General features: G+C 38.1%; 1 protein-coding gene across 7 annotated transcripts in view; it reads right to left on the bottom strand.

Moving 5' to 3' along the window:
* LRAT (lecithin retinol acyltransferase) overlaps positions 1-18463 on the bottom strand; it is a 157988-nt gene that overhangs the window by 115598 nt on the left and 23927 nt on the right. For 4 of the 7 annotated variants that reach the window (XR_009730217.1, XR_009730220.1, XR_009730219.1 and 1 more), the window contains one exon: positions 15100-15160. The exons of 2 other annotated variants lie outside the window; for them this stretch is intronic. The gene's annotated coding sequence lies outside the window, so the exon portion shown is untranslated. Of the gene's footprint in view, positions 1-12997; positions 14498-15099; positions 15161-18463 lie in introns of those variants that run through there. One more of the 7 variants, XR_009730218.1, reaches the window with a different exon arrangement.

The raw sequence follows: 18463 nt of genomic DNA on the forward strand, positions 1-18463 counted from the left end.
AATGATTTGATGACTCCTTCCCTATGAAAGAAAAAATTAGCGCTAATTCATCTATTCTTCTCTCTCACCAGTGCTTACTTATTTTTATTAAAAGGGGCTTGAATCTTTTCATCTAGAGTCTCTTGATTAACTCAATAACATGGTTTAAATATAAGACATGGAGGGGCACATTACTATTGCAGATAGGATGGAAATGTTTTGATTAAGCATCAGCAATTTTATAAAAGTTATTAGTTAAATTTGGTTATAGAAATATTATAAAAATTTTTACCTGGATTTTTTAAAAGAAAATAAAAATTTCTGGGACAAACTAAGTGGTCTCCAGACACCAAACAGTTGAAGTTACCAACAAAACTGTCAAATTTTTGACAATATTACTTCTGATTCTATTGTCTATGTACAGGATGTTAACTTTCTGAACATAATCTTTAGGTTAAGAGAAAAAAAATGTATAGGTTTTCTAGTAGAATTCAGAATTATCCATGAAACTTTTCTAATACTTACTTGTTCCCAGATAACTGTGCAGGCTAAACTCTAAAACTGTTGGCACAGGACTCATTTGTATCAGAAACTGTCACTTAAAATGTGCTGGATGACTGTGTGAGTACCGGAGAGGAAAATGTTAATATGTATAAAATATTATGTTATAAAATATTTTGTTATAAAATAATGTATTAGATAATGTTATAAAATAATCATGATTCCTGTGAAACATTTTGATTGCTAACATGTCTTGAATTTAGTTACATGGGAGAGCTCATCTTTGTTTCATACAAACTTTTTCAAAATACTCTGAGCTGTCCTCCTTTCTTTTTCAGTGGCTTTTGGCCCTCCCATTGGGCAGACAGCAGGTGCTCTAACACCATCATGGTAACAAGCATTTACCTGATGACATAAGATTACAGATATAAACAATGGTATTAATCTGTGCCAACAATAATATGCCCTAGAATGGGCCATGGAACTATTGATCAGAAACTATTTTATCTATTCTAAGTACAAAAATAAAGTTTGTTGCCGCTTGCTGTTCAGTCACTAAATTGTATCCAACTGTTTGTGACCTCATGGACTAAAGCCAAGCTCCTCTGTCCTCTACTATCTCCTATGTATGTGTGTTCGTTGCTAAGTCATGTCCAACTCTTTATGACCCCATGGGATGTAGCCCACCAGACTCCTCTGTCCATGGGATTTTCCAGGCAAGAATTCTGGAGTGGGTTGCCATTCCCTTCTCCAGGGAATCTCCCGACCCCAGGATTGAACCTGGGTCTATAGTTTGCTCAAATTCATGTCCATTGAGTCAGTGATGCTATCTAACCATCTCTTCCTCTGCTACCCCTTCTCCTTTTGGCTTCAATCTTTCCCAGCATCAGGGTCTTTTCCAGTGAGTCAGAGCTTCACATCAGGTGGCCAAAGTATTGGAGCTTCGGTTTCAGCATCAGCCCTTCCAATGAATATTCAGGATTGATTTCCTTTAGGATTGATTGGTTTGATCTCCGTGTAGTCCAAGGGACTCTCAAGAGTCCTCTCCAGCACCACAATTCAAAAGCATCAATTCTTTGGCTTACTCAGCCTTCTTTATGGTCCAACTCGCACATCCATACATAACTACTGGAAAAACCATAGCTTTGACTATATGGACCTTTGTTGGCAAAGTGATGTCTCTGTTTTTTAATACTCTGTCTAGGTTTATCATAACTTTCCTTCCAAGCAGCAAGTGTCTTTTAATTTTGTGGCTGCAGTCACTGTCTTCAGTGATTTTGGAGACCAAAAAACTAAAACTTGTTACTGCTTCCACTTTTTTCTCTTCTATTTGCTATGAAGCAATGGGACCAGATGCCATGATCTTAGTTTTCTGAATGTTGAGTTTTAAGCCAGCTTTTTCACTCTCCTCTTCCACCTTCATCAAGAGGCTCTTTAGTTTCTCTTCACTTTCTGCCATTAGAGTGGTATCATCTGCATACCTGAGTTTGTTGATATTTCTTCTGGCAATCTTGATTCCTGCTCATGATTCAACCAGTCCAAGTATTTCACATGATGTACTCTGCACATAAGTAAACAGATGACAACATATAGCCTTGTCCTACTCCTTTCCCAAGGACCAGTCAGCTGTTCCATGTTCGGTTCTGTTGCTTCTTGACCCACATGCAGGTTTCCCAGGAGACAGGTAAGGTAGTCTGGTACTTTCATCTCTTTAAGAATTTTCCACAGTTTGTTGTGATCCACACAGTCAAAAGCTTTAGTGTAGTCAATGAAGCAGAAGTAGATGTTTTTCTGGAACTCCCTTGATTTTTCCATGATCCAACAAATGCTGGCAATTTGATCTTACATTTTCTTAAATGAGATAGTGATTTTCATAGAGGTAAAGTGGAAGTTTTAACAATATAAACGGGGGTATGGGGTAGAATTATGACAAAAATGTAGTTTCACTGTAGAAACTTGGATAAATAAAAATAAAAAATTATTTTAATTCAAGTTGTGGTTTTATTTTTTAATAGACATATATGGCAGAGAATAGGTCAATCATACAGAGTTTAAAGCAACTCAAAATTATTGCTTGCATTAGTACAGATATTGTGTTGTTATTCAGTCACTCAGTAGTGTCTGACTCTTTGCAACCCCATGGACTGCAGCATGCCATGCTTCCCTGTTCTTGACCATTTCCCAGAGCTAGCTCAAACTCATGTCATCATGTCAGTGATGCCATCCAACCAGTGTCCTCTGTTGTCTACTTCTCATCCTGCCTTCAATCTTCCCAACATCAGGGTTTTTTCCAGTGAGTCAGCTCTTCGCATCAGGTGGCCAAAGTACTGGAGCTTCAGCTCCAGCATCAGTCCTTCCAATGAACATTCAGGACTGATTTCCTTGAGGATTGACTGGTTTGATCTCCTTTTGGTGCAAGGGGCTCTCAAGAGTCTTCTCCAACACCACAGTTCAAAAGCATAAGTTCTTCGGTGCTCAGCTTTCTTTATAGTCCAACTCTCACATCCATACATGACTCTTGGAAAAAGCATAGCTTTGACTATACAGACCTTTGTTGACTAAGTAATATCTCTGTCTCTGCTTTATTTTAATATACTGTCTAGGTTTGTCATAGCTTTTCTTTCAAGGAGCAAGCATCTTTTAATTTCATGGCTGTAGTCACCATCTGCCATGATTTTGGAGCCCCCCAAAAAAATAAAGTCTCTCACTGTTTCCATTGTTTCCCCATCTATTTGCCATGAAGTGATGGGACCAGTTGTCATGATCTTAGTTTTTTGAATGTTGAGTTTCAAGCCAGCTTTTCTGTATCCTATTTCACCCTCACCAAGAGGCTTTTTAATTCCTCTTTGCTTTCTGCCTTAAGGGTGGTGTCATCTGCATATCTGAGTTTATTGATATTTCTCCCAGCAACCTTGATTCCAGCTTGTGCTTCATTTAGCCTGGCATTTCACAGGACGTACTCTCCATATAAGTTAAATGAGCATGGTGACAATATACAGCCTAGACATAGTCCTTTCCCATTAGTTACCAATTAAAACTATATGAAGAAACTGGCCCACCTATGGAGGGATATCTCAATTACTAAGTAATAAAAACAAACAAAAGACTAGCAATTCAAGAGTAAATTGAGACAAAGTTCATTATAAGAAATATGTTCTTTAAAAACTACTTTTGTGTAAACACTAAATTTAATAAATTACTAAAATTTTTCACTAGCCAAATAATTAAATAACTAATTACAACTACATTTGACTTTAGAAAAATGTTTTTGTGGTTTTACATTTTCCTGCTATTCAAGATGCCAGTCAAGCTTTTTACTCTACTTGGGCTGTGAATTTGAAAATACTCTATTGGAAACAATCTAAGTGTCTCACAGGAGGGTACTGGAAATATGCCATGATATATACAGATAATGGAGTGCCATGAAGCACTCCTGAAATAAAAAGCATTTAACCATGAGGAAATACTCCTGACATTGTTTTTAAAAGATGCAGAAACAGTATGCAATATAATCTAAATTTGTATTTGTATTTGAATGTGATTGCCACCCCCCCTTTTTTATGCTAGTCTGAATTCAGTTTTCATCTCTTGCAGTCAAAAAAGTCCTAACTAGAAACTTGTAGGTTATTAAGGAAAATTAATTTTAAGAACTTTTCTGAACAGTTTGCTTTTTTTAAAACTGATACCTTATTTTTAGAAATAGTATCACTTTATAGCTTTCAGAGTCCTTGTTAAAGCAATAGAATAAAAGAAAAACCACATATGCCTAAAATTATGTTTTCTGCCATAGACGTATGTTGAAAAAATAACATTATTTTTAGTATCTTATAAATATACATCGTATGCATCAATACTTCAGAACCTATCCTTCTCTATGATGCTCTGTAATCATGGTACTGCCATCAGTTCAGTTCAGTTGCTCAGTCGTGTCCGACTCTTTGCGACCCCATGAATCGCAGCACGCCAGGCCTCCCTGTCCATCACCAAATCCCAGAGTTCACTCAGACTCACGTCCATCGAGTCAGTGATGCCATCCAGCCATCTCATCCTCTGTTGTCCCCTTCTCCTCCTGCCCCCAATCCCTCCCAGCATCAGAGTCTTTTCCAATGAGTCAACTCTTCACATGAGGTGGCCAAAGGACTGGAGTTTCAGCTTTAGCATCATTCCCTCCAAAGAAATCCCAGGGCTGATCTCCTTCAGAATGGACTGGTTGGATCTCCTTGCAGTCCAAGGGACTCTCAAGAGTCTTCTCCAGCACCACAGTTCAAAAGCATCAATTCTTCAGCGCTCAGCCTTCTTCACAGTCCAACTCTCACATCCATACATGACCACAGGAAAACACATAGCCTTGACTAGACGAACCTTTGTTGGCAAAGTAATGTCTCTGCTTTTGAATATGCTATCTAAGTTGGTCATAACTTTCCTTCCAAGGAGTAAGCGTCTTTTAATTTCATGGCTACACACCCATAAATTTGAGTAAATGATGATTATCTTAAATTTAAGAAACTGCCTTATTATAAAGTGTAATCATAAGTTTTGCAATTTATATATACCAATTACTCTTAACCAATACCAAGAAACCAAAGATATTCTGTGGGCTTATTCTCCTACCATGTTTTTTCCCCACTTTCTACAAGAAAATGCTTTCATGCCTAACTAAATCCCCTATGTGTTGTATAGAGGCAAATTTATGCACCTCCTCCATGAACTCTAAACAGACAACAAAATAACACCTGTAAAAAGATCTTATAAGAGGAAGAAGGAAGAGACTCCTTTGCTCCTTGAACCTGCAATGCTCCACCTTCAATATCTAAACACTGGAGAGAGAAACAGCATCACTTATTTTAATATAAAACCTGTTCATAATTTTTAATGAAAAATTGTTTATAAAAATGAACTAAAAATTAAAGAATACAGAATATTAGTAATTCCCTTAAAATGAGTAACACAACTTATTTTAAGTTGCTCTTCATTTTAATTACATCACTAACCAAACCACAACAGGCCTTTTCAGCTTCTGAACATATCCTTGTGAAACACAAAGTCTTTATCAGCTTTGCCAATGATACTGTCATTACTAAGTAAAGTGTCAGGAAACTTGGGCTAATTACAGCTTAACAGAGTTCACATTCTGATCTTATAAATGCAGTTGTGTGTTGTTTTATACATATCTATGCCCATTAAGTATAATCTCCCTCTGAACTAAAAATACATCTAAAATACTCTTCAGTGTGAATAAATTATGGTCTGAGAATAAAGTGGGCATTAATAAGAACTGATTCTGAGCAAGGAGATGCATATCAATGTATAAATAATATACATGCTTGCATTATTGGTAAATGTAACACATGTATACGTAGTTTTTTGCAAACAACAAAACTTTCAAGAGAAGCAAAAATGTTGTTACTATTTTTATATCACTGAGAGCATTCTGAGAGTTTTTCAATCTAATTCATTTATAAATACTGTGCAATAAATACAAAGAAGTAAACTAAAATTCTCAAAAAAAGATTACAAAAGTATTATCATTTTATCACACCTTTATCTTTAGTGTCTATTGATCGAAGAAAGCATTTTGCTTGTGGGAGCATGAAACTGTCAACAACTCATCCTTCAAAGGTACAAGGATTTGAAAGCCTGGGAGACCTGGATTTAATTCCCAACTGAGCCTGTCACTTCTCCAGCAAGTGACTCAACCTCTGTCTCCCTTCCCTCTTGGAAAACAAGCAGGATAACTACTTCAGAAGAGAGTTATAAAGATTAAAAACCTCTAAGGAGACTATCTCTCACCACAGCAACAGTAACACAATAGCTCATGCTCAGTTCATTTTCCCCTTCCTTTCCCAAGTGATCCTTCAGAAACCATGTGCATTTTGAACTGAATTCCTAGTTGCAAACCATTCAAAGGTAAAACATAATTGATTCATATTCCAAAATCTGGAATGGATGTTTTAAAAGCCCCTAGTATCTAAGTGATTTGAAACAACCATATTTCAATAGATCAAATAAAGTTTTCTTAGAATTTGTTACACCTTATGATAGTTAGCTTCATCTTTAAATGAATATACAAGTACTGGTTTTAAATCAAGATGCTGGACAAACAAAAATATAATGGAACCTCTGAATTTGGGAATATAATGTAACCAAACAGCCTGCAGTACCATGAAGCCAACAAAGTAAACACTGGAAAGAGATAGTTGGCCTTGTTGACTCTGTTAAACATGTCAAAATACTGCATCTAAAAATATTTGAAAAATCTGCTTATTTTCCATCTGTTGTATTTCTCAGAGAATAAAAGTTCATTGTAAGTTCAAATATGTCATATCAGGTCATTTACAAGGTAAAAGTTCACTGGGAGTTTACTAAAGACTAAAGTAAAAAAAAGAATAAATATAACTAATTGCAGCTACATTATACTGCATTGTGACCAAAGCATCTTTAAGCTTCATGAATAAAAATTACAAGTTTTAAAAGACCGTGTGCAATGCATAACGGCAACAATGATTACAAGGAAGGTGCCTACTATAGCATCCTTGGGGCTGTTTTGACAGAAGAAGCTGTAGATCCATTTTGGTTACTCTGATATTAAAGTACAACAGCTGTCATATACTGTATTGAATAATTTGCTTAAACTACATATTTAAGAACAGTAATATAGAGATATAGAAAAAAGAGTAAAATGTCAGAAATAGTAAATAAATATAACCTTCCTATTTACCTGACAAGAGATGATTTTTAATTTGCAGTTGCTAAAAATGCTATTCAAGAACATAGGAAGCCAAGAAAAATGAGTTGAAAGAAAATTCAGTTCAGTTCAGTCGCTCAGTCATGTCCGACTCTACTGTCATTGAAAAATAATTTAAATTGAACAAACATTAGCCAATATTACTCGAATTGCTGAAGCAAAAATTGAGGTTTTATTTTGTGTAAAACCTTCACATATTTTGAGAATGTTTAGAAGAATAATTTCAAGGAAAATAATGGTGAACAGGTATATAAAATTTAGGACATAATTGCTGGGTTTCCAGATTAAAAAACATTTTCTTTCTATAAAGTACTAGTATAGAGTTCAGTGAAGCATGCTAAATGGATTGAGTAAGGGTGGAACTCACTGGTTCTCATTCTTCTGTCAAATGTGTGACCCCAGCTTTACAACAGAGCTTTAAAGCTATAACTTGCTTCTTAAGTTGAAAAGCACATTCCAGCATGTCAATATTTTCTCCATGTTGTATTGTTAATTGGTTTTAACAGATCATGCCATTTATTCATTCATTCACTCAATAGCTGTTAATTTGGTATTTATCATTTACAAGATGCTATGCTAAGGATTATAAAAGACACTAATTAACCAAACAAAAGTTTTGTTTTCAGAAGGCTACAATCCAGTAGAAGAAATATGGAATAAAATGAATATATAAATAAGTAAATAATACAAGGTTGAAATCATTTAGTGCCATGGGAGGGATACAGGTAAATGATTCAGAAGTGGGTAGAAGACACTGTTTCCAGATGGCAAACTAATCTTGAAGTTAATTGCTAGCTGAATACCTGATGAAGTTATTTTTTGGTCAAATTATAAAACACGAATTAAGAGCAAACTTAAAAAAAAAATCTCTTAACCACCTCATGTCAACTATCTTCTAATACATGCCATTGATCTCATTCCAAAAATGTCAAGTTTTTTTTCCATATTTTGCTTAGAAAAAATGGTATTGTATTTGGAAACAATTACTCTTTTATTTGTTAAAAAACTGTAGAAAGAGAGAGAGAGAATTTAAAATATTTAGAACAGAATTTAGAACACTTTAAAACAAAACCCTATTAGTAGTCACTGAGCTGGAATTTCAGTAATAGAGGCCTGAGAAAAGTCACAAATGATGTCAGGTAAGAGGAAACGCTGTTGGTTGCAGATTTTGTGTACCAGCTATTCAGCCACGGAACCAAAGAATACTAACCCACCACACACATACACACACTGGGCCAAGGGGCTTGGATTGGATGGACTGTCCATTAGGAAAACATTCTAGTATGGGGAATCCTATATTGTGACTAGGTAAAAAACAGGCAAACCTATGGTTCATGGGAGTCAGAAGAAAAACCTAAGGAAAAGAGACTACAGTATATCCAACAGTACTTGTGATGTATAATAATTGCCCAAAAACTATGTGTTTTGCATATTCTAGCTTTATGTTTAACGTTACACCTCTTGAAATAACACAGTGATTTATTAGTGTGTAATAAGCACTGAATACAGATGATATCTGGGGTCCAAAGAGAAAGAAATCATACTGAGAGGAATGGATGAAGATTTGGTGTAGAGATTCAGATACTGTTTTTCAAAAAGTTTGGAAATGCTCTCTGTGTCCGTCTGATGTGAGAGTGATGAGAATCCCAGGTGATATTCAAGGATAAGAAGTTGAAGTGAGACTGCAGGAGCTGTGGTGGCTAAGGAGAACTGCACATCATGCGATTCCTGTCCAGTGGGATTTCTCTGGTCCCTAGTGAGCCTCAGCCTACAGCACAGCTCATTCCATTGGTGATCCACTGCGTTTCTCCTCCCTCCGCCTACTGCTTATTATAAACCCAGGCAGGGGAGACTTGGGCCTCAGCTTTCAAGGAGCCTTTAATTTATAAAGTTAACCTTTTTTTCACTAAGAAATATGAAACAATTAAAAATGATAAATAAACAGCAGAAATCCAGGGTCATTTAGAGATATAGCTTGTAACCTTAGTTTGGCTCTACAATGGTCATTTAGTAATGCTAAATATTAAACACAATCATTTTTAATACTAAGGAAAAGACCTGTATTTGATTCTGGGAGAAAAGAACATTTCACTGAGGTAGGCCATAATATGAACGTGAAAATTAACGGTATGAAAAGGCAAAAAGATAGGACACCGAAAGATGAACTCCCCAGGTTGGTAGGTGCCCAACCTACCACTGGAGAGCAGTGGAGAAATAACTCCATAAAGAATGAAGAGAGGGAGCCAAAGCAAAAACAACATCCAGTTGTGGATGTGACTGGTGATAGAAGCAAGGTCCGATGCTGTAAAGAGCATAGGAACCTGGAATGTTAGGTCCATGAATCAAGGCAAATTGGAAGTGGTCAAACAGGAGATGGCAAGAGTGAACATCGACATTTTAGGAATCAGTGAATCAAAATGAACTGGAATGGGTGAATTTAACTCAGATGACCATCATATCTACTCCCGTGGGCAAGAATCCCTTAGAAGAAATGAAGTAGTCATCATAGTCAACAAAAGAGTCTGAAATGCAGTACTTGGATGCAATCTCAAAAATGACAAAGTGATCTCTGTTTGCTTCCAAGGCAAACCATTCAATATCACATGCTGAGGAAGCTGAGGTTCAACGGTTCTGTTAAGACCATAAGACCTTCTAGAACTAACACAGCAAAAAAGATGTCCTTTTCATTATAGGGACTGGAATGCAAAAGTAGGAAGTCAAGAAACACCTGGAATAACAGGCAAATTTGGCCTTGGAGTACAGAATGAAGCAGGGCAAAGGCTAATAGAGTTTTGCCAAGACAACACACTGGTCATAGCAAACACCTTCTTCCAACACACAAGAGAAGACTCTATACATGGACATTACCAGATGGCCAACACCAAAATCAGACTGATTACATTCTTTGCAACCAAAGATGGAGAAGCTCCATACAGTCAGCAAAAATAAGACCGGGAGCTGACTGTGGCTCAGATCATGAACTCCTTATTGCCAAATTCAGACTGAAACTGAAGAGAGTAGGGAAAACCACTAGACCATTCAGGTATGACCTAAATCAAATCCCTTACAATTATACAGTGAAAGTGGGAAATAGATTTAAGGGACTAGATCTGATAGACAAGAGTGCCTGATGAACTATGGATGGAGGTTCATGTCATTGTACAGGAGACAGAGATCAAGACCATCCCCAAGAAATATAAATGCAAAAAAGCAAACTGGCTCTCTGAGGAGGCCTTACAAATACCTGAGAAAAGAAGAGAAGTGAAAAACAAAGGAGAAAAGGAAACATATACCCATTTGAATGCAGAGTTCCAAAGAATAACAAGGAGAGATAAGAAAGCCTTCCTCAGTGATCAGTGCAAAGAAATAGAGGAAAACAATAGAATGGGAAAGACTAGAGATCTCTTCAAAAAAAATTAGAGATACCAAGGGAACATTTCATGCAAAGATGGGCAAAATAAAGGACAGAAGTGGGATGGACCTAACAGAAGCAGAAGAGATTAAGAAGACGTGGCAAGAATACACAGAAGAACTGTACAAAAAAGATCTTCATGAACCAGATAATCATGATGGTGTGATCACTCACCTAGAGCCAGACATCCTGGAATGTGAAGTCAAGTGGGGCTTAGAAAGCATCACTATGAACAAAGCTAGTAGAGGTGATGGAATTCCAGTTGAGCCATTTCAAATCCTGAAAGATGATGCTGTGAAAGTGCTGCACTCAATATTACAGCAAGTTTGGAAAACTCAGCAGTGGTCACAGGACTGGAAGAGATCAGTTTTCATTCCAATCCCAAAGAAAGGCAATGCCAAAGAATGCTCAAACTACTGCACAATTGCACTCATCTCACACACTAGTAAAGTAATCCTCAAAATTCTCCAAGCCAGGCTTCAACAGTACATGAATCATGAACTTCCAGATGTTCAAGCTGGTTTTAGAAAAGGCAGAGGAACCAGAGATCAAACTGCCAACATCTGCTGGATCATTGAAAAAGCAAGAGAGTTCCAGGAAAGCATCTATTTCTGCTTTATTGACTACGCCAAAGTCTTTGACTGTGTGGATCACAAAAAACTGTGGAAAATTCTTAAAGAGATGGGAATACCAGACCACCTGATCTGCCTCTTGAGAAAGCTGTATGCAGGTCAGGAAGCAACAGTTAGAACTGGACATGGAACAACAGACTGGTTCCAAATTGGGAAAGGAGTACTTCAAGGCTGTATATTGTCACCCTGCTTATTTAACTTATATGCAGACTACATCATGAGAAACTCTGGGCTAGATGAAGCACAGGCTGGAACTAAGATTTCTGGAAGAAATATCTATAACCTCAGATATGCAGATGACACCACATTATGGCAGAAAGTGAAGAAGAACTAAAGAGCCTCTTGATGAAAGTGAAAGAGGAGAGTGGAAAAGTTGGCTTAAAGTTCAACATTCAGAAAACTAAGATCATGGCATCTGGTCCCATCACTTCATGGCAAATAGATGGGGAAACAATGGAAACAGTGACAGACTTTATTTTTTCGGCTCCAGAATCACTGCAGATGGTGACTGCAGCCATGAAATTAAAAGACGCTTACTCCTTGGAAGGAAAGTTATGATCAACGTAGACAGCTATTAAAAAGCAGAGACATATCTTTGCCAACAAAGTCTGTCTAGTCAAGGCTATGGCTTTTCCAGTAGTCATGTATGGATGTGAGAGTTGGACTATAAAGAAAGCTGAGCACAGAAGAATTGATGCTTTTGAACTGTGGTGTTAGAGCAGACTTTTGAAAGTCCCTTGGACTACAAGGAGATCCAACCAGTCCATCCTAAAGGAGATCAGTTCTGAGTGTTCATTGGAAGGATGTTGAAGCTAAAGCTCCAATACTTTGGCCACCTCATGCGAACAGCTGACTCACTGGAAAGACCCTGATGCTGGGAAAGATTGAGGGCAGGAGGAGAAGGGGATGACAGAGGATGAGATGGTTGGAAGGCATCAGTGACATGATGGACACGAGTTTGGGTGAACTCCAGGTGTTGGTGATGGACAGGGAGGCCTGTCATGCTGCAGTCCATGGCATCGCAAGGAGTCGGACATGACTGAATGACTGAACTGAACTGAACTGAACTGAATTGAGGCCATAATATAACTTTAAAGGTCAAAGTGACTAGATCATAGATAAAAAAAAATAATGAAAGCTGATGCATTTTTTTCAATATTTCTAAAATGTTGTGAAGGACAATAAAACAAGATATTTCTATGACAAAACAAACCAACTTCTTAGATGGAAAACATTATTAAAAAATGTTGGTTCTAACAAATTTATACACTGCAAAGAAATCCAACTGGAATCACCTTCTTTCAATAAAAGAATCTTTTTATTTATTTTATTTGTTTATTTTATTTATTTATTTCCAGTTTCACGTGGAAGTATCAAGGACAGAAAACAGCAAAACACTTCTTAAGAGGTCAGGGAGTGAAGAAGGACTTGGCTCATCACCAATATCTGAATGTTTGCATATGCATTTAAATCCACATATGATTATCTGAGGATTAATAAAAGTATGAAGTATGAAAAATATGAAAGAATGTATGCAAGGTCGGTAGCATGATTACATGGGCAGAAGTGATACTGAGAGTGAGAGAGAGGATTGATGGGAAAAGGGAGACAAGCAAATCATTTTAAAAAGCTGCATTAAAGTAAGCAGGTAGGATATGATCACGTTTACTCACTTATGACAAATATTGTGTGTGTGTGTGTCTATTTAAACCTATCTATCTCACTGTTAGAGAAAAACACACAATTCTGAGACAGAAAGAAGGATGAGAGAATGACTGAGCAACTGCTGGACATAGAGAGCAGAAGTGTGGGGCTGGGGCAGACCACGGTCTGGGCTGTCTTCCTTAACCACTTGATCTCTTCCTCTTGGGCACTCTGTGGTGACAGCATCCCATCTTAAACTGCACTTTCTTCCTCCCACTGCCTCTGAATTTAATCTGTACTCTCCCCATGACTCATCCTTGCCCTCCCTGGGTTTGCTGACACTCTGTGCCCTCCAAGCCACACATCCCTCCCAAGGCTTTGCCACTGTCTCACTGAGTGTCACAGAAATCTCCAAGTCTTTTCCTACATTCTGACAACCTACTTTCAAGTGCTGATAGAGGATCATTCTGAGAGAGAGAGTGCAGGGCTGCAGACCATTTCCCAGGGCGCGGGACCCCTCACATCTTCACAGTTTCCTACCAGCCTGGCATCATGAGACAGTCAAGGAGGAAGAGAAAAAAGGAGTGAGCAGCACCTGCCTGGCTCTAGACACGCCTCGGAGGAAGAATGGAGACGAGAGAGTGCAGAGCCACTGTCTAGACTGAGCGGGTTTTGGAAGGTCCTCTAGAGACCCCCACTTGACACTGAAGGCAAAGGCCTATGTACTGTAAGCTTCACACTGGTGAGCTGGCTCATGTCCTAGAGGCTTCTCAGAGGCTTCTTAGAGTCAGCACTAAGAGCCTTCTAGTACTAATAACAAAGCCCTGGATGGAATAGGGTGTTAGAAAAAGTAATTGACTAGTGTAAGCTGGTATTTCAACGTTCCACTCTATTTAGTGTATTTAGTCCTTAAAGAGAGAGACTCTCTTTCTAGATTATGTGCTGTATTAGTTTCCTAAGGTCATCACAACAAAGTGAAAAGTGCAATTGTCAGGCGCATCTAACTCTTTGCCACCCCTTGGACCTCATAGAGCCCACCAGGCTCCTCTGTGTAGAGCTTCTCCAGGCAAGAACACTGGAGCAGCCATTCCCTTCTCCAGGAGATCTTCCTGACCCAGGGATCAAACCCAGGCCTCCTGTTTTGCAGGTAGATTCTTCACCATCTGAGCCACCAGGAAAGCCCTAACAAGGTACTCCCCCAAATTGGCTGACTGAAAGAAACATTTATTTTCTCAGTTCTGGAGGCTAGAAGTTTGAAATCAAGTCCACAGGCAGAGTCTGCGGTCTCTGAAGGCTCTAGAGGACAGTCCTTTCTTGCCCTTTCCTGTTTTCTGCTGGTTGCTGGCAATCTGGTGTTCCCTGGTTTGTAGGCACATACTTCCAATCCTGTCCTCACATGGTGCTTTCCCTGTGTGGCTTCACATTGTCCTCTGTGTAGGCGTCTTTATGCCCAGATTTATCCATTTTTATAAGAACAAAAGTCCTATTGCATTAAGGCCCACTCAAATGATCCCATTTTGATTTCATTACTTCTGTAAAGCCTTTATGTGGGTTTCCCCAGTAGCTCAGTGGTAAAGAATCCATCTGCAATGCAGGAGATAAAGAGACACAAGTTCAATCACTGTGTTGGGAAGATTCCCTGGAGGAGGAAATGGCAACCCACTCCAGTAATCTTGCCTGAAGAATCCCATGGACAGAGGAGCCTGGCAGCCTACAGTCCATGGGTTCGCAAAGAATTGGACACAACTTAGCAACTGAACAACAACAGAAAAGCCCCTGTGTACTAATAAGATCACATTCTAAGGTCCTGGGATTAGAACTTCAACATTCTCTTTAGAGGATACAATTCTACCCTAAGACATGCAAAGTTCATCTTACTAATGAAGACCAAAATAACAGGAATATGAAAACATTATATATTATTGACAGAAGTGTGATTTTTAAGATGCCAAATAGGATGTTCCTGAAACTTAGCTCTGGATCCTAATAAGATAATTGTGGCTAGGACATAAAATTTGTTTGTATTTCACAGTAAAAATAAAAGCAATACACAATACAAATTTAAAAAGAGCAAATAAAAATGAGCAATAATTAAATATGGTTTAACAAACAGATAATAAAATTTCTAAAATGTAGATGCTATAATGCCACCCCAAAACCTTTATAATATATGGATTGCTTCCTACCAGTCTGGTACCAATTGCCAATCTGTGAATATTTCACCAGTAATCTATTCAATGAGATGGCCTGCAAGATTGCAAAGCAAACAAAAATTAACATTAATATGATAAGCAAAACTTTCAATACTTGTCCAAATATAAAATAAGTAAGTAAGTGTTAATTACTCAGTCGTGTCCGACTCTTTGTGACCCTCTGGCTGTAACCTGCCAGACTCCTCTGTGCATGGAATTCTCCAGGCAAGAATACTGGAGTGGGTTGCCATTTCCTCCACCAGGGGACCTTCCTGACCCAGGGATTGAAACCAGGTCTCCTGCATTACAGGCAGATTCTTTACCATCTCTTGTTGTTTAGTTGCTCAGTCATGTCTGACTCTTTGCAACCCCATGGACTGTGGCATGTCAGGCTTCCTGTCCTTCACCAACTTCCAGAGCTTGCTCAAACTCATGTCCACTGAGTCAGTGATGGCATCCAACCATCTCATCCTCTGGCATCCCCTTCTTCTCTTGCCTTCAATCATTCCCAGCATCAGGGTCTTTCCTATGAGTCAGTTCTTCGAATCAGGTGGCCAAAATATTGGAGCTTCAGCTTCAGCGCCAGTCCTTCCAATGAATATTCAGGATTGATTTCCTTTAGGATTGACTGGTTTGATCTCTCTCTCCAGTCCAAGGGATTCTCAAGACTCCTTTCCAACACAGTTCAAAACATTCATTTTTCAGTTCTCAGCCTTCATTATGGTCAAACTCCCACATCTATATGTGACTACTGAAAAAACCATAGCTTTGACTAGACAAATCTTTGCTGGAAAAGTAACATCTCTGCTTTTTAATACACTGTCTAGGTTTATCATAGACATAGTTATCTCTTCCAAGGAGCAAGCATCTTAATTTCATGGCTGCAGTCACCATCTGCAGTGATTTTTGGAGCCCCCCAAAATAAAGTTTCTCACTGGTTCCATTGTTTTCCCATCTATTTGCCATGAAGTGATGGGACCAGATGCCATGATCTTAGAATTTTGAATGTTGAGTTTTAAGCCAGCTTTTTCACTCTCCTCTTTCACCTTCATCAAGAGGCTTTTTAGTTCCTCTTCACTTTCTGCCATAAGGGTGGTGTTATCTGCATATGTGAAGTTATTGATATTCCTTCCCACAATCTTGCTTCTAGCTTGTGCTTCATCCAGTCCAGCATTTTGCATGATGTACTCTTGTATACATGTTAAATAAGCAGGGTGACAACATACAGCCTTGATGTACTCCTTTCCCAATTTGGAACAAGTTTCATGTCCAGTTCTAACTGTTGCTTCTTAACCTGGATACAGGCTTCTCAGGTATTCCCAACTCTTTAAGAATTTTCCAGTTTGTTGTGACCCACACAAAGATTTTAGCATAGTCAATGAAGCAGAAGTACGTTTTTCTGGAATTCTCTTCCTTTTTCTGTGATCCAGCAGATGTTGGCAATTTGATCTCTGGCTCCTCTGCCTTTTCTAAAACCAGCTTGAACATCTGGAGTTCTCAGTTCACATGGTGTTGAAGCCTAGCTTGGAGAATTTTGAGCATTACTTTGCTAGTGTTGAGATGAGTGCAATTGTGTGACAGTCTGAACTTTCTTGGGAATTTCCTTTCTTCGGTAATGGAATGGAAATGAAAACTGGAACACTGGAAATGAAAACTTTCTTTGGAACTGAAATGAAAACTGACCTTTTTGACTCCTGTTTTCCACTGCTGAGTTTTCCAAATTTGCCAGCATAATAAGTGCAGCACTTTCACAGCATCATCTTTTAGAACTTGAAATTCCATCACCTCCACTAGCTTTGTTTGTAGTGATGCTTTCTAAGGCCCACTTGTCTTCACATTCCAGGATGTCTGGCTCTAGGTGAGTGATCACACCATCATAATTATCTGGGTCGTGAAAATCTTTTTTGTATAGTTCTTCTATGTATTCTTGCCACCTCTTCTTAATCTCTTCTGCTTTTGTTAGGTCCATACTAATTCTGTCCTTTATTCTGCCCATCTTTGCATGAAATGTTCCCTTGGTATCTTGAATTTTCTTGAAGAGATGTCTAGTCTTTCCTTCTATTGTTTTCCTCTATTTCTTTGCATTGTTCACTTAGGAAGGCTTTCTTATCTCTCCTTGCTATTCTTTGGAACTCTGTATTCAGATGGGTATATCTTTCCTTTTCTCCTTTACCTTTCACTTCTCTTCTTGTCTCAGCTATTTGTAAGGTCTCCTCAGACAACCCGTTTTGCCATTTTGCATTCTTGGATAGTTTTGATCACCATTTGATTACCATCTGAGCCACCAATAATTGGGCAAATATAAAATAATAGGTTATAAATAAAGTTGATTTTTGAAGTTATCACCATAAAAGTGGGAAAGGTGCCATTTTCTTTGGTTTGTTTTGATAAAGCAAGTTAAAATGTAGAAAGGCTATCTTGAAATAGTAGAAAATCCACTGGTCTAAGAACCACAGGAACTGGGGCCAAGTGGCAGACTAAGCAAAATGAGGCTAATGCCTTTCTGGTATAGATGTAAGAATGAACTGAGAAAACATATGTGAAAACACTATTAACACTGCAAAATGCTTCAACGTGTAAATTATTATCATACTTGAAGTGTGATATTTTCATTATGTTATAGAGTAGGAGAGACAACTTATAGAATATTTCTATCCTATTTGATATATTAATGGACTAAAACTTAGCAACAATTCATTGTTAAAATTCACTCTCCAAAAATCTGGAAGATCTGAAGCTTTTATTTAAGAGTTGAGAGCTTTAATCAACATAGAATCAACAATACATAAAATATACTGAGTTTTATCTTTTTGGCCTGTGTGAATCCAGGCTCCATCACTCATCACTTAACTGTCCATAAGTTTGGGAAAGTTATAGAACTCTGTTATATATCAATTTCCTCATCTTTCACATGGGTATAACAATATCTACCTAATAAATAAATTCTAGGAATAAAAATTTTGTGATGCACCAATGGGCTTCCTTGGTTGTTCAGATGGTAAAGAATCTGCCTGCAATGCAAGAGACCCAGGTTCTATCCCTCGGTCAGGAAGACCCCCTGGAGAAGGGAATGGCAACCCACTATAGTGTTCTTGTCTGTAGAGTCCCCATGGACACAGGAGCCTGCTGGGCTACAGTCCTTGGGGTCACAAAGAGTCAGACATGACTGAGCAACCAACACTTTCACTGTCAATAGAATACACTCAAGAAATGATGGCGACTTTGTTTCATAAAATCTCTTGAATCTTTGTTTAAGACATTTTTTAGCCTTAAAATTGTGAACTATGTTCAGTTAAGGATGTATTTAGCATAACCTACAAGACACATATATTTTAATTTCTGTAAAGCTTAAGGAAAA

The sequence above is a fragment of the Bos javanicus genome, chromosome 17 (genome assembly GCF_032452875.1).
Source record: "Bos javanicus breed banteng chromosome 17, ARS-OSU_banteng_1.0, whole genome shotgun sequence".
Lineage (NCBI taxonomy): Eukaryota > Metazoa > Chordata > Mammalia > Artiodactyla > Bovidae > Bos > Bos javanicus.